We start from the raw sequence: 17,778 nt of genomic DNA on the forward strand, positions 1-17,778 counted from the left end.
CGCCGCTCCTCATCATGTGTTCCCCGGGCGCAGTTGTCTGTTATCAGCATGAAGCCAGTCGCTGGAGAGCAAACGAACCGCCGGGGCCGTGACGCACACGAGGGGCGCGTTTTTTTGCCTTTTTCTAAAGCTGCCGTTAACGCGCACATTCCTCCCCCCCCCTCCCCCACCGGCTCATGACGTGTTTATTCCTCCATCATTATTATTATTGTTCCCTCCAATCATTCAGCCCCGAACAAAAGGGATCAAATTCACAAGATCATCGTGCTGATCAATGGCTCCACTCTCTCTCTCTCTCCCCCCCTGCTGTTGATCAAATTCGTGGCGATCACACGGGGATGATGATCCCCTCATTTAGGGGCCATTACTCACGTTTAGCGCACAAATGACCCATAATCTCTGGGATCACTTTTTTTTTAGTAGCCTCACTGTGAGATAAGCCACAGGAGAGATGATACAGCTGTAAACAGTGTCAACAAAAGGAGATCAGATGATGATTGGATCTAATGAAAATAGTGTTTCACCTGTTTTTAAAGGGACAACTATACCGTTTCCTGTCCTTTAAGTCATTCAAATGTACTTTTTATTTCAAAGGTAAAAGGCATAAGTCACACCAAAAGGCTACAAACAAGTGTGTTTATGTGTAGTTCAGGGGCCACAACACAATTTGATCTCAAGTGGGCCAGGCCAGTAAATTAATAAGCAACCTTTAAACAACAAGAACTCCATTTCTTGAGAAACATAAGTGCAATTTCAACAATATTACGCCTAAATCTACCAGTTACAGTGGATCTATAAAGGCACAGACATTTAGTGAAGTCCAAAATCTAATATTTCACATTAGATCAGATTCTAATTCATAACAAATTAATCCTTTGGGCCGGATAGGCCGGTTCTGGCCCGCGGGCCGTATGTTTGACACCCCTGATGTAAAGAGTGTTGTTTTTTTTGTTTTTTGTCTTTTTTTTGTTATAGCAGAATACAATATGTATAAATGAAAATGCATAACTGAAGTAAAAACAGTTTTCATACAGGAATATACCGCTAAATTACATGTGTGCACTTATGCTATAGCAACTGTGAATTGTTTTGCAGTGTGTGTGTGTGTGTGTGGCATGTTGGCACGTGAACGTATACGACACAGCTGGACAGTGTGGGATGTCCTCAAATGTTTGCTCTGACCATGTGCTGACCACCGATAGACTTAAAGGGAAGCCCTCTGACGTAGACGTGTGCAGAGCTTCACGTGACAGCTGAGTGCAGATCCACAGCACCACATACACATACTATGACTAAAGCCGGACATGACATTTGGCTGGAAATCGTAAGAATGAGCTTTTATAGAGAAAGCAATCTGCAAACAATGTCAGATATAACGGTAATGGATGCATTAGAACCACTGTTATAGAGAATAAATAACCTGTACATCATGTACAGGTTTTACAACATATTTATTGTTAATGCAGGACATAAATACCTCCGTGTGTGTGTGTGTGTCTGTTACCTTTTTAGGAGTTTTTCGGGACCAGAAGACCAGAAGTCCTTGTGGAGTCCAAAACCTGGTCCTGATGAGGCATGATGAAGAACTGGTTACGTTAAGGGCTAGGGTAAGGCATTAACTGGTTATGGTTAAGGTTAGGGATGAGCTTTGTTCAGGTTGTCCAAATGAATGGACATCAATACAGTGTGTGTTTCACTGTGTCATTGCGGATAAATGCTCATGTTGGCAAAAAGCAGTTAAAAATGAATGTGGAGCGTGGATCTGGAGTGGGTGTGTCGTGGTTTTCTTTCATTGCATTACTGAGCAGCTGATAAATGTGGAAAAAAAAAGAAAACATAATAATCCAGTAGCTTTTCTTTAACAATGTCTTGTCAGAATGTCTTCTCTGTCCAACACCTACACCGTGTTCTGTGCCAGATCCTCAGCACATGCAGCGCCTGCCAGTTCCCCAGCAGAGTGGAGACTAAAGTCTGCACATCTTCATCTCATCTTCTCCTCTGCTTCTTATTAACAGCTCAGCACCACCGAGTCTGTGTGAACCTGGACCTGGATGGACGCAGTGGCCTCTGATGGACAGCAGGTGATGCTGTTGACTCGTGCGTGGATCCCCATTTCTGTTGCTTTTGCTAAAATGACATGATTGGAGGACAAAGCTTCAGACTTTGCTACATCATGTGTCAGGCTTTTATAAAACGGACAAAAAAACCCTGACTTAACGCCTAAAATAACAGAATTTATGTACTGGAATTGATAGATGTATAACAGCGTATAAAAACATCGCAGTGTTAATCACCTTTGTGTTTTTTCGGTGACATTTTAAACAGATATTTTGATGCGCAGTGTGTTGGCGTGGAGGATGTTTCGCTTTCTGTTGTCGACTCCCTCACCCGCGGCCGACTGGCTCCACATCTGACAAGTGTGTCCATGTGTTAATGACTTCACCTTGTGTTAAATACCTCGACTGAGGCAATTAGAGACACATGGAAGGCATTTGCTACAAGTGCTGGCCACTGCTACAACTCCGTTTGAATGAATAATGAAGAGGAATACAATCACGGCAAAAAGTGGAAACACATGACGAGGGTGTTGGAGTCGGCCGCAGTTTAATGTGATTTAGAATTAAGAAAAATACAAATAAAATGTACCTCTACTGCCTCTGAACACAAACAGGGTCAGTTGCCCTCGTTGTAGGATCGACATTCTCCCTGGGTGTCATTTACTGGTGATTGGTGAATTGGTGAATGAGCCTGAACGACAATAACAAACTGTATATGTTACACTTTCTCCATTTAAGGTCAGTTTAGATGTGAGAAACACAACTTTCTCTCGAATCCGAGCATCAAAAACACAACGGCAGCTTTGTGCTAACTATGGAGCTATATGGTCAATGTATGATTAGCCTAGCTTAGAAAAACAGGAGGGAACAACTAGCTTGACTTGCTCCCAAATTAATATGTCAACAATTAAGTCTGAAGTCAGTCACACAGACTGTAAATAATGAATATAACCTAAAAACTGGAACTTATATGCTCATCATTGATAATCAGGGGGCTAAATCATCAGATTCAGAAAGCTTGTTAGTGAGAAAATGAGCTAACGTCTCACTTGATTCATAACTTTAGTAAACATTTTTTCTGGGGATTTTATGAGCAAATAAAGTGGGCTATGCTTTAGGATGTAGATAGGACGTTGTTGTTTTTTTGCTTTTCCATTATGGTTAGTACCTGGTACCTTTTGAAAAATAAATATTAACAGTAGTTTATGTTATGTGAGTTGCCACTTAGTTTAACAAGTACATGCATAGGACACCAAAGAGAAACCATAATTGGCTGTTTTCTCTTTTGATGCTAAGTTAGGCTAATCTTATATCACTATATTCGGCATAAACTAGGAATGAGACGATATTATCTCAGTATCTGTATCGCTCCGATACTGGTCAAGATCACTGGATCGGAAATGTAAAATCTGATACAATTACAGACTGTAAATGTAAATAAAAATCAGCAGTAGCCCACTTTAGAAAAATATTTGTCACACGGTTGGAGAATAATGTCTTTGAAATAGCTTGAAATGGCACCAATGTGTTGTTAACAGCTTCATGTTTTAAAATGACTGATAATGGTATCAGCAGATACTCAAGTTTGGGATATTGGTATCGGTCATGAAAAAGTGCTATCGTGCCATCCATATCATAAACACATAAAAATGGTCCCATCTCCCATGACACTGGCCTTCAAATACCATTATATGCAATTAATTGCACATGAAATTCTATAACATATACATATATATATATATACATATATATATATAAATATGTGCAGTTTAAAAACAGTTGAAGACATGTCTTCTCAGTTTATGCAGTCTGCTTTCGGCTAGTATCTGAATTCAATCTTTCATCTCGTTCAAATCGCAGTAACATAGAGAACATTTAGTCTTGGCTTGAACTCCAGAGGCAGTGCTATTGAATGTGGCTGTGTACCAGTGATGTTGTTTTAGTTTTATTTTTATAAAAAAAAAAAAACCTCCTTAAACCACGCCCCCCACCCCTTACTCTGCACGGCGACCTCGCATCTATGTCATTAAGTCAGCCAGACGCTACTTCATCTGGTAAATTATTGCAGTTTAGATAATAGAAAGCCTCGTAACGTTTACCTGCTTCTAATTATACTGTTTGTTATCATGGTCGGCCACCTACGTGGGCCGTGTACGAGTGTGTCAGAGAGTTTATGTTGTGGATTACATTCATATTTTGTGTTCTCTGCCTCCAAAGGTTCTACATATTGTGCATGCGTGCTGGCTGTGGAAAGTGGTGGTTCTTTTCGTTTTTTAACTTTTGGAGCTTGGCTCAGGTCCCATTTTTATTGAATTTCTTTTGATTTTCACTTAGTCAAACTGTCTTGTGTGTAAGAACTTATGACATGTAATGGTGAGATAGGAACTACAGTGGTCCTAACATACTAGAAAGGATGTTATTCCTCTTTGTTTGCATAAACCAGCTAAATATGAAATGTATAAGGCGAGTTTGCTTATCAGAGCTGCTGTGAAACCTTAATAAAGCCTAAAGTCTACAAAAAGCAAACGATTTTTGTTTTAACCATAGCTATTGCTTGTTATGTGCGGACTATGCTAATGCATAAGGCCCCAAAGCCATGAGGGGGCCCCAAAGCTGCACGTTCAGCCCCATGTGAGGAGTATTAAAATTACCTGTCAATATAAAAGAAGAGTAATAGATAGGAGATTATGTGATTGTGCAATTTTGCAGGTTTCTGAGTGTATAATTGTACTGAAATGATCTTGTATGTTTCTCCTTGATAAACATAAATTAAAAATAAATAAATAAATAAAAAATAAAATGAAATGACCTGTCTTTATCTGTCTCATGTGTTTATAAAATAAGTGTGTGTGTTGTCATGTGAATAAAAGTAGAACTTGGGAACTCTCCTGCCACGGCAGTACCAAGGACGCTACCCATCAAGATTCAGGGTTACACACTTATGCATTTCTGCCAATAAACCCTGCCAAATACTACACACTGGACCTTTTGAGTGGAATTGTTCAGCGTCCAGTTGCTCCTCTTTCTGTTTACGAACAAGACATGCAGTACTCGCTGGTTGTCACAAACAAATAAGCATTTAATAAGAATTAAAAGCAAAAAAGCCATTAAAGTGTTAGCAACAGTCTCAGTGCCAATCGTTCTAGCCAGCCTGGTGCCAGTGATGGGACGGAGGCCAACATGAGGAAGCTCATTATACCTGCTCTGCACCAGATGGCAGGCAGACAAAGTTAGTAAGATGATGATTCAGAATCATCATCTTTTGTTGCAAGAATCTTAATGTTAAACCAAGAATTATAATAGTGGACTGAATGTGCGAGGGATGGGGGGCGAGGAGGGACATTTCTGCATGCTGTGCCAACATCCCATGGCTCCTATAGCACCACTGAAGTAGATTGAGGCAGACTGGCCAAATAGACTGAAGTAGCCCAGTTGTTGTAGCTACGGCTCCGTCAGCTCCTGGGAGCCAGGCACAAAAGGGCTAATGTTTGTTTGTTAATGCCACATGGTCTGCAGCACTTTGTGTGTGTATATGCTTGGATATTACATATGTATGCATATATATGTGTGTGTGTGTGTGTGTGAATGTGCGTGTGTGTGTCAAGTTTCCAGATGTAGCGAAGGTTTATGTTATTTAAATTGGCTCATACATCACGCTACCAGCCCCATTATGACTGAGGTCTGCTATCTAAACCACACATCTGCTGCTCTCTTTTTGTCTTTTTTATTTGCATAAACTGGTCACTGGTTTGAAAAATGTCCATCACAAATGACGCGAGGAAAAAGCCATGCCTATCTGCTCCAATTTGTTCTTTCCATTTTCTTTACCGCAGCGCTGCAGTATCTGAGACATAAGTCCGAAAAAACACTGGAAAAAATGTAAGTACTCAATTTTTTTTTTGCTCTCGATGCTACAGCCCCTCGAAACCTGACCAAACTCACATCGGATCAAACCGTTACATTGGGATAAACTGCAGATTACCCAGGGTAGAGATATAGATCTTAGGGTTTTCAATCATGTAGCAGCTATAGAGCTTGTGCACAGATTCATGTAGGTAAACTGGAGAAACTTAATACACTTACAGGTCATACAGTTATGCCAAACAACTCGCATTTAAAGTATTTTTTTTTTGAGATTTCAGAAACCCTTAAGATTGGGAGAAACATAAGCATAAGTGCATTATTCACACAATGTGTGCTTGCTTGTGTTTGTCTGACCGACACAGAGCCTTCCTTGATGATGAAGTGTTGCGGTGCACGTGTTGAGCTTGGATCAACAACTTTGCAGGATGACCAAGCATCACGTTGCCAGAGCCCTGGGTGTGTGTTCTCTCCCTGCTGTATCATTAGACTGGTTCCACTTCAAGGGCTGCTGTCAGTGTGAATAAGTTATTGAGACATATGTCCCATAATATGGTGAGATGTTGTCTATATTCCACAGTATCAAAGATCTACCTGCAGCTATGTTGTTGGCCCTCAACAACCACACAGAAGGTTTTGGTCGTACATTTTTATCTCAAGATTCCTGGGAGGATCCTCACCTGCTTGGCAAATATCACAAAAACTCCATTATCAGGAGTAAAGCTCTTAAACTAAACACTCATACTGTTCAAATATTATGCCAGTGCTTATACCAAGGCTCTGGAGAAGTTAAAATAAGGGCACTCATTGAGTAGTTTGAGGAACCACAACTACAAAGAGCTACAGCCACTTCAGTTTGATATTTCAGCAGACAGAAATACTTGGAAAGTCACTATTTTCTCTGCACTGGTGCCAAGAAAATGAGGGGGATAATGCTAAAATACATATCAAATAAGTGCTTAAAGTAATGTCAAAAATGTTACCAGGGTAATTTACTGTCAATTGCACATTTCCTATTAAAATGACTTCTAGCTGTTCATCTTTAGCATTTAGCTCAGCATCACCACAGTCACTTTCCATTATAAGCGTCAGTTTTAAGTACTTTCTTATTAGTACCTGCTCTGGCAAGGTTCCAAGCGGGTTGAGCCAATACTAAAATGTGACGTCGACAGACTGATGGATCAGAGGTTGTCGTCACTGGAAGAGTCATAAGTGCGACGTCTGACACAGGGATCAGACACAATGCCGAACTGCAGATCAATCTCCAACAAGGAAATGTCTAAAATCTCAATATTTAACAGAGGAGTCTGGTGTGTTTAGCAAAAGCACTGCTGAAAGCCGACGATCGTGAGCCGAATCGCAACCCGTTCAGTTGTATTTCAGTTCAGTGATTGTCAGACAAAGTCTGTACTGAATTAATCTTTTTTATTAACTGATTCTAATGATTCAGTACACCGAAAACAACTGCTTTGCTCGTCACTAGCTAGTGTGTTTGTGTTGTGTTGTATACAATTATGTCATGGCAGTTTCATGCAACCATGCTATGACCGAACCGAGTCGAGCTGTGCTAGAACTGTACCATGAAAAAGCAGCACTATACACTTAAATAGTAGTGAAATGGTACCTTCTGTTTACATTAGCCGATAGCATTAGCCACTAGTGAAATGCATGGTCTTGTCCATGCTGCTATATTCCATACACCAGTTTTGTTTTCCTTTGAATTAAACAATACCTTCTGTTTACATTAGCCGATAGCATTAGCCACTAGTGAAATGCATGGTCTTGTCCATGCTGCTATATTCCATACAATAGTTTTGTTTTCCTTTGAATTAAACAATACCTTCTGTTTGCGTTAGCCGATAGCCATTAGCGAAACACACACACTCAGGCTGGTTTGTTCATTTGCGGCTGCTGCAGAAACATGGTGGCCGGAAAAATTATTAGCAAAACACATGCTCTGGGCTGCGCTGCTATACTCCAGACTGCTCTCAGTGCTTTTCATCTGTCTTTGAAATAAGTCATAAAGTTATGGGATATTAGGTTCTGATGATTAAACGGACATGAACTGACCACATTTCTTCGTATTTAAAAAAAACAAAAAACCTGGATGTGCCTCGCCGCTAGCAGTGTCGACCAGTACTCGAGGAGTACACCGGAGTGTGTTCTTTGCATGTCAGTTTGAATAAAAACATAAAGACTATGCAAACATGTAATACATGAAGGTCTGATGGCAGAGGATAAAGCAACAGTAGATGGTGATTTGAGGTAAGTTTTCCTGCTGTCTCACTGATAGTCTAGGACTGGGATTTGGGAAAGGAAACCCGATCCAGGTCTGCTGCTCCCGTCTGAGAAAAGATCGGCATATGGAATTCATCCACCAAATACATCTATTTTTCATCATCGCCTGCCTCTCCTTTCTTCATTGTTGTGCTGAGTTTCTAATGGGACTGCTTGACCAATGCGGCGTTCACATGCCAAATGCTCTGCACTCTCTCATCTGCTTCTTTCTTTCCCGTTTAAGCAAAGGCCTGGGAATGACTCATGTCTTTTAAAGTGTCATTAAACAACACTTTAAGGGGATTATTGTTCGTAACCCAGAAATAACGCAAGATAAAGTCAGTTAGTGCAAGAAATACTTAAGCATTTCAACATGGGGTTCTGTCTCGAAATGTTTTTTATATTTAAAAAGGTAGTTTCACATTTGATATCTGCATGTTTTTTTTCAATAAATTGAATGTGAATACACTTAGATAGTCGTGAAAGTATACCTTCTGATTACATTAGCTGATAGCAATATACGCACACTCCAGCTGGTTTGTCCATTCAGGCTTATTTTTAGGCTATGAAAACCAAACAATATTATTTTTCAATCAGTTATACACTTATATAAACATTTGTATGGGTAGTATATTTAATCTTAGACAAGAAAACCCACAAAAATGTTACTCACTGAAGCTTTAAGGCTTTACTTCAATTATTTATTGAAAAGGTGGCTGTTCTATGAACTTTTTTTGATACAAACTTAATTGTGTGGGGATGGCAAGGCCTCAACCAGGTCCAGGTAAACTGATATCAATCATATATCAAATATAAAATGAGTGCAGTATGACTGCAAAATGCTATATTCTGCTTTTTCGGGCAGAGAAAACATTCCTAATAGTTGAAGTTGATCGGTTCTATGTTGAGGTGAAGCTACTGGTTTGTTGAAGGGTTAAAATGAAAGAAACCATATGATTACTTTATGTAACTTTTACCACTTCAAACAGAGGCTAAAAAATGAGGAATCCAAGCCAAAACCCTTTACCTCTGTGGCTTTGTGCTTTAGTCAGATTGTGGTTTTGTGGTGCAGCCTTCATGAATAATCTTAGACAGGCCTCATTAGCAAATAAGTACCTCAATTGCTTGGTGCTCGAAGATACAGTGAGTGTGTAGATATTGATATTTGGAAGCATTTAAAAAGTGTTTATATAAAGTGTGAGTAGGGCAAATGATGCCAAATGTAGAATTAAGGATCTTGAGATTCATCCAAAGGGCTTGTTTGAGGACACGCTGATAACAGTCCAGTTTAACTGCAATTACATTTAATTAGTGACCAAATAACGTGCTGTCCCTGCCAACCCCAATGTTTTATAGTAACACACTCTCATGCATGTGTACAGACATACATGAGTCAGGCTGAGGTGTGAGGCCTGGCCTTGGAATAGCTACTGCTGTTTGACGTATTTGTTAATGGATAATTACGTTGTAGGAATGTTTATCACCACTCGGAGCAGCTCCAGTTCCTTCTCTTGTCAAAACTCCAATGACCGTTGATCACCAAGTTCATTTACACGTGCGTTCAAACTTGTAGGCATTTGTTCCCAACAACTGCTTTCTTGACAAACAACGCGAGAAAGAAAACAATAACCCTAAAGTCGAGCAAGTATCCACACAGTTACCATCTTCCATGTTGTACCCCTTGGCCACCATTTGGACTGATCAGCTAACTGTCGTGAGAGCCGGTCTAGCTGCACCTGGACAGTACTGTAGCATTTTATTCTGGTACCCTAAGGTACAGTGCCGAAAATGGAACGGGTTGGGGACGGTTATTAAAATCGTGTTTCCATCATGCTCAATTTGGTTTAGTATAGTACGGTATGGTTTGGAACAGCAAAGACTGAGAACAGTACTTTACCATGGGTCGCAAAGGGAGTGACGCTTTTCTGTCACCCAATCAGCTGACTATTGTCAGTCTAAGCGCCACTTGTACTGTACTGTACCACTAGTCTGGTACCCCAAGGGAAGGGTGCTGTAAAAATGGAATGCTTGGGGCCAGTTATTTTGGTACTATTCCTAATGGAAATGAAAAAAAAATACGTACTGTACCAGACAGACCATAGTGGGCCTCTGCAGACATGTGACCAAGGCCTGAGTCAGCAAGTATAGCATAAGAGTAAAGTTCTCGTCAGTAACAGAACAAATCTTTATACCGGTACTCAAGATTGTCACATGCCCACAGTGGTCTGCTATGGTCCGTGTGACCAAGGCCTAAGTCCGGTAGTGTAGCACTAGAGCACTCTTGGTAGCACCAGTTAGTAAGAATTGTCAGCCAATCTTTGTAGCGTTTTCTGATCAGAAATCAAACCTCTAGCACTCTAGTGCTCTAGTGCTACACATGTCCACAGTGGTCTGCTATGGCCCGTGTAACCATCTGTCAGTAAAAGCAGTAAGCTGAACATTTGTCACCCACATCTTTGTTTGATTTCTGATCAGAAGTCTGAGTTTCAAGTTTCAACGACAGAGAGTGACAGACACAGAAATACAGACCGAGTCAAAATCAAGGATGTGGTGAGAAAGACAGATGTGTGGAAGGTGAGAGTTCCGTGTGTGCGTGTGATGAATATCTGCTGAATTCCTTTCCTCAACAGTCGCTGTCGATGGATAACTGATGCCAGAAGTGAATACTGAGCCGGACTGACAGACAGCTTAAAATACAGGATGAGAGACGGAGTCAAGCAGAAGTCTGAGTTATATCATAGCTTTATCGATTCAGCAGATCCCACTCATGCCTGATGACCTTTTGGATTGGATCGTCTGGAAAATACATGGAGAACCGAGTCCGAATGGTAATATCACGTGGTCAGACCTGGCAGAATTAGCACTCGACATGGTCATAGTCTCGGTGCAGAGTCAGCCACACACTCATACAGCACTTGTTCTACAAAACACGTCATCAGAGACACTTGATAAAGACTGATTGCAGTCATATGAAAGGTCACAGGGAGTTTGAGATGAAACATACACTGAGACAAAAATAAATGTGCATTTTGTTTCGTCTGATGAAGTACACAGTCGTGGCCTTTTCACCTACTTATTGTCTCTTACGTGTGTTTTTATTGGGTTTTTTTTGGCATGAGCTGCGTGAAACAAAAATGTGACGATGCAGCAAAGCGTAATGGAGCAAACAGCAGTTTCAACATAACACCTTGTTGTTGTTGTCCCTCGTCCAACAACGCAAAATAAGCAGCAGAATTCTCGACTAAATCATAAAAATGGTGCCGGAAGATTAGAGACGTGTGCATATCTGTGAGCTGTTTTAAATCTGATGCTTTAACTCGGTGGCTAATCTCTACTGTTTCTACTGATTCAAGTTTTTAGTTTTTTTCTGGAAATTCTTGGATTTCTGTAAAGCACTGGTATGTAACCTGTGGACATGTTGTCATTGCTGTAGCAAAAATACCAATGTCAATTATAGCAGCTGTTTAATGACTTTTAAGTCATTTTAAGTGATCGCAGGTCAGCTTTACTGAACTTGCTGGACCTGGAATACACATAAATTCAGTGTGTTCCCATAGAATTTATATAAGAATTGTTGCAGTGCTCAGCTGTAAACTGGTTTAAACACATCACCCCAGTATATTTTAGGAGTTATTTTAATTTCTTACAAAGCAATTAATGCTCTGGCTCCTCAGCATAATAAGGATCTTTTATCCCCATCCAGATTTCCAGGTCACTCCCAGATTTACCTTTGAGAAGTGATGTACAAACAAGATAAGTATTTTTATGTTATAATATTAGATTAAAATTACCTGCTTTCCAAATCTACATTGTTCAAGGACAGAGGTGGCAATTAAAGAGACTCCATTCTCTTTATTACAAGTCAGTGACTCATCAGAATCGTTTTGAAGCTGCTGTTTTAAGAAAAAAAAGAGTCACATTATGTTGCTATAAATTAAGATAAGAATGTAGCCAATGCTAAAAAAAATGACTGATTCACATTCAGGGTTCAAGATTTGTTTGTGATTGCACGCTCTGCATCTTTTACTATAATGGACTCATGTACTTGGACAAAGTGACACCTGCAGTATGTCTAAATAACAAAGAAGCCTCCATTTTAACAGAGACATGTAACTCTGTCTGAAAGAAGCGTCATGCAAGATGATTTGTGTCATTGAAACTTTTCAGCATTCACCTTAAAAAGAGTTTAGTGGGGTCATCAGTGTGTCGCTGTAGCTGGTCCAAGACAAACAATGGAGCCCGGGGGCCGACAGTGTGGACCTCGCTTAGCAGGACAGCACTTTTGTTATTTCAATGTCTACTTCACTTGTGTTTATGGCTGTACTCACATATTTATGGTACGGAGCTGTGCTTATGTTGGTTCCTCAGAGTGTTGGTAAATCCATATGATACACCCCTGGGTTGCAGCCTCTGCGATTTGTTCTGAAAATGCAGCCTGAAGTCAGTTTTCATCGTCGGCGTCTTGAGGCTAAAGGATCCTGCGTCCTGACATTGGACTAATGTGTACTAAATGTGAGCTAAATCTCTAAAACTGCACTAATGCAAACATCCATATTTTATATTGACAGTGGATCAAACGGCTAGTAGTAACGAATCCTAGGACAATTCAAACACATTCTTCAGCTTCACTGAGCATTTTATAGACTTCCATGGAAATGGAAAAAGCGCTAAAGGCTTTAGGGCACCAGAAATCCAGATCTAATACAATACCAGTTCCTATGCAATCAGTATCTATGTATCACAAACCAATTTTGGGTTATATTAATCCAGATCTAATACAATACCAGTTCCTATGCAATCAGTATCTATGTATCACAAACCAAATTTGGGTTATATTAATCCAGATCTAATACAATACCAGTTCCTATGCAATCAGTATGTATGTACCACAAACCAATTTTGGGTTATATTAATCCAGATCTAATACAATACCAGTTCCTATGCAATCAGTATCTATGTATCACAAACCAAATTTGGGTTATATTAATCCAGATCTAATACAATACCAGTTCCTATGCAATCAGTATCTATGTATCACAAACCAATTTTGGGTTATATTAATCCAGATCTAATACAATACCAGTTCCTATGCAATCAGTATCTATGTATCACAAACCAATTTTGGGTTATATTAATCCAGATCTAATACAATACCAGTTCCTATGCAATCAGTATCTATGTATCACAAACCAAATTTGGGTTATATTAATCCAGATCTAATACAATACCAGTTCCTATGCAATCAGTATCTATGTATCACAAACCAAATTTGGGTTATATTAATCCAGATCTAATACAATACCAGTTCCTATGCAATCAGTATCTATGTATCACAAACCAAATTTGGGTTATATTTTATTCATTATGTGAATGTTGAACATGGATGAGACATTCTTTAATCCTTCTGTGACCAATTTGATCACAGTTGATCAGGAATCTGGAACTGAAAAATGTGGGCCAGATTGGACCCGCTGGCCGCACGTTTGACACTCCGGTTTAAGCACTGGTGCTGTTTGAAAATGCTCACTTTATCACTGGTAATAGAAAAAAGAAAATGTCATACAACCCTCATCAGCGTGATATATCATGTGAAAAATAAATCTACAGAGGCAAACTTTCCCCCAAGAAGCTGCTAGAAACCAGAGCAAATAAACTCCCCTCACCAGTGAATTAATTTACAACATATATATGCAATTTCTGACCTTTTTCCACTATTTTTTTCTCTTTTGGACACATTAATATAACATTGTTGCCAAAATGGCGTCCTAAAAATAGACGACATACAAACAGAAACTTTGTTGCAGACCAGACTTTTGAGGGCAAAATCATTTTTTAAAAAAAGGAAAGAGCCACTGGGAAATATCCCGTAGAGTTTGTTAATATCAACGATGACATGTTTACTGAGTATATACACTAACCATATGGTAAAAATATCACGTTTGAGGTTGAAGCACCAAAAACATGTTTTCTACAACAAGTTATTATGGGAGCAGAATACAGAATATATGACATGTAGATAATCAGATTATTTTATCTTTTTGTGTGTAATCTGGAACAGTTGAACAGCAGTGTGTGTGTGTGTGTGTGTGTGTGTAGCATAGGGAGGATTCATTCCCCCTTAAAATAACCAACATTTGATTTTCCGCTGCCTGAAAACGCCAGGATTTATCCCGATGATATCCTGTTTCAGTGTTGGCTTTAACATCCAAGCTTGGCAGGGAGAACAGAGCGCCTGCCCAACGCTTACTCTCGGTTTTGTTAAAAGGCAACAAAGTGCCAAGAACAATACAAACAAAATGTACCAGTTTCTTGAATTCATTTTTCTAATCACGTATCTTTCCGGGACATTTTCCGAGCATGTTTGCTCTTTCCTTTCTTTCGCATGAACTCTCTCTAGTTCACACTTTTGCATAATTATATACGTCAATAACTTTGATAAATTACATTTAGACTGAATATGTATCAGATTTATGCTGATAATTAATGTTATAGACGAGTGATCTGGTGTTTTTTTTACATTTGTGTTAAAATCACGTCATCCAGTATCAAATATATGTGAAATATTCAATGACAATATGCTGATTTATTCTGTTGTAATTTACTTAATACATGAATAAATTACGACTTTTTGAAATCTAGACAAACTTCAAAGTGGCTCATGAGAATTTTCAAATCTTGGGTTAACATTTTATATTCTTGAATAAATCAGATTAAACGCTCTCCAGTGTTCTTGGTCCTGGTCCACTACTCTCATATTAAATATCGCAATGACATCGTATTGGGACCTAAATATTGTATTGTAATATAATATAATATAACACGATATATCGTATCGTGTCTCAAATATCATGATGATATTGTATCGTGACTTAAATATCGCGATATCATGTAGTGACAATATCATATTGTGACTTGAATATCGTGATGATAAATCATGATGTGATGATATGATACTGTGGCGTAAATAGCGTGATGATAATGCATAGTAAGGATATTGTAGCGCGACTTAAATATCGTGATGATATCGCATAATGATGATATCCTAAGGTGACTCAAATATCGTGATGATATATCAAGACTAAAATATCCTGATGATAACATATAGTGACGATATCATATTGTGGCTTAAATATCACGATGATATATCATGACTTAAATATTGTGATATTGTGACTTAAATATCGTGATGATATCGTAATGTGACATAAATATCATGATGATATGATATTGTGATGCAATCATAATGCGACTTAAATATTGCAATAATGTATTGTATCATGACCATATTGTACTGTGACTTAAATATCGTGATACCAGCTTTTGTATAACTACAACAAGCTGTGTGTATGTCATCCAGATCATTGGTCTGATTGGTTGTAGGTCTGTCCAGTTGTGTGCAGGGCATTTGGATCTACGTTTGTTGGTCACGCCTCTTGAAAGTGGGAGGCGACTACATCCTTTCCAGACTCTGGAAACGGTCTATTTTGTGTGAATGCTTATCTTGTTAGACGACAAGGCTTCGTATTCCACGGACACAACCGTCTTTGACAAGACGTTTCCATCGAGTGATGAACTTGACGACATAAGCTAAGAGTGGTATTAACAGCTAATGTGAGACAGTGTGAGAAAACTCTCCACCAAAAAGGGGTTTCTGACATCGTTTGCTGCCTCAGCCTCTCTGGTTCTCATTTGTGGCGTCTCTTGTCTTCTGTCAGCGTAACCTTCCCTGAAGGTTTGGCAGAATCCGTGAAATGTCTCCAATCAGACATGTGCGCCGGCGTTCCTGTGCGGTTTTGCTTGGCAGCAGATTTGAGCATCGTTGCTGGGCTTTCTTTGTTGTTTTTCTTTTTTTGGTTACCGGCCTTATTTCCAACAACTGAGAGAGATAAACTCGGGCAGCACAGGATGTTTTGGGATTGCGAGTGTGATGCCACAAAACGCCTCCAGTGAATTTAATGAACATGTGTAAAACTGAAGTGTGGAGGGAGCAAATCCTCTGATATTAATTATGAGCCAGGAAACCTAGATATTATAAATCATCATGGTTAGTTATGATAATTGTCCATTAAATAAATAAAAATTTATAATTAATACATGTATTGTGGGTGACTCAACATCAGCTGAATCACTTGTAAGTGGCAAAAAAACATGTTTTTATTTTGATTTTGATGGCAGAGGAAGTAGCTGAGTGACATCACGAACACCCGATTTGCAAGTCATCAAGACCAGCTCGATGTTTTCCACTTAAGTTTGTGCGTGTTGCCCAGGAAGTGACACAGCAAAGTCTGGACGGTCTAAAAATAGACACAAGTATAAATGTTGGAGCCTCTCTTAGAGGCAACAGAAGTCCTTTTACAACTACTGGGTGTGTTAGGAGCCAGTCAACCGGCAGTGAATCACGACCCAAAGTGAATGGGATTCTGGCCATGGGTCAGCGCGGTGACTCAGTGGGCAGTGGTGCTGTGATGAGTAACGAGTAAGTGATACTGATGGAAGCCAACGCAACGTTGAAAACTTGAAACACATGCTGAGTGAGTTCAGGCGCACAGAGTGAAGTCAAGCTCGTATGAGCTGAGCTTTTAGTGAGTGCCATTAAAAGTTTGACAATGTTATCATGATTATTACTGTGGGATAATTAGTGGTGCAGTATCATTATATTATCATCTGTTTTACATTATAGGCATAGTATGATTGTGCTATTCTTGTCACGCATATATTTTATGGTCTTATATACTTGTTTCCCATTTATGTTTCTGAGTAGATTTTATACAATAAAATACCATATGATGCAATTTTTATAATCTGTTATTTTTAAACAGTTAAAGGCTGTTTTCAAGGTTGTACTGCAAAATTACATATAACATAAATACATGATATAATAAATTATATATACTGTATGACAGGGTTTAGTCTATACTCTGGCTACTCTAACTCAAAATTGTCCCCTATGTGGATCAATAAAGGATTTTAATCATAATCCAATCCTTCTCTACCTCATCTGATGGTTTTTAAGCCTCTAAACTTTCATTGTTTTAATGCTGTATGTTTTTATATTTGAATGAATTATTATGTATTTACAGCATATGCAGTGTCAATTCAGTGTGAGCTACGGTATACTTGAATTTCCCCAAGGGGATGAATTATGTTCATCTAATCTAATCTAATCTAATTGTACCAATACTTTAGACATTTCTAAACGTTTTTATTGTCAAAATTTCAGCAGTGGTTCATTAAAGTTTGGTTTATCTCACTTTAGGGCCCTGAAACCTGGCAGGATTTTGACATTTCCCTGACATTGGACATGTTATGGATCAGTATGGATAAGTATATCCTAACCTTACAATCCCAACTAAATGCCAAACGCTTTAAACTGATTATTGCCAGCGTCATTTCTGCTGTTTCTGGCCTCAAACATTGATTTCTGTAAGTATCAATAACACCAAAGAGTCCTCAACTTTTAGTTTGGTTCATCTTCTGTTGCATCACAGGTTGAATCACTTGTCACTTGGGTAAAATATTGCGAGGTCTGCTCATCTGCAGAACTCACTCTGATCACTAAGTCATCGGTGAAGAGCACTGATTA

General features: G+C 39.1%; 1 long non-coding RNA gene across 1 annotated transcript; it reads right to left on the bottom strand.

Annotated features, from left to right (window-relative positions):
- Positions 1-1,504: 1,504 nt before the first annotated feature.
- LOC122759641 lies at positions 1,505-2,715 on the bottom strand. Its single transcript, XR_006358284.1, has 3 exons — positions 2,647-2,715; positions 1,902-2,127; positions 1,505-1,565 (listed from the first exon to the last, which is right to left on the bottom strand). It is a non-coding gene; the product is annotated as an uncharacterized LOC122759641 (long non-coding RNA).
- Positions 2,716-17,778: the final 15,063 nt, after the last annotated feature.

Source organism: Solea senegalensis, linkage group LG18 (genome assembly GCF_019176455.1).
Source record: "Solea senegalensis isolate Sse05_10M linkage group LG18, IFAPA_SoseM_1, whole genome shotgun sequence".
In the NCBI taxonomy this organism is placed as follows: Eukaryota; Metazoa; Chordata; class Actinopteri; order Pleuronectiformes; family Soleidae; genus Solea; species Solea senegalensis.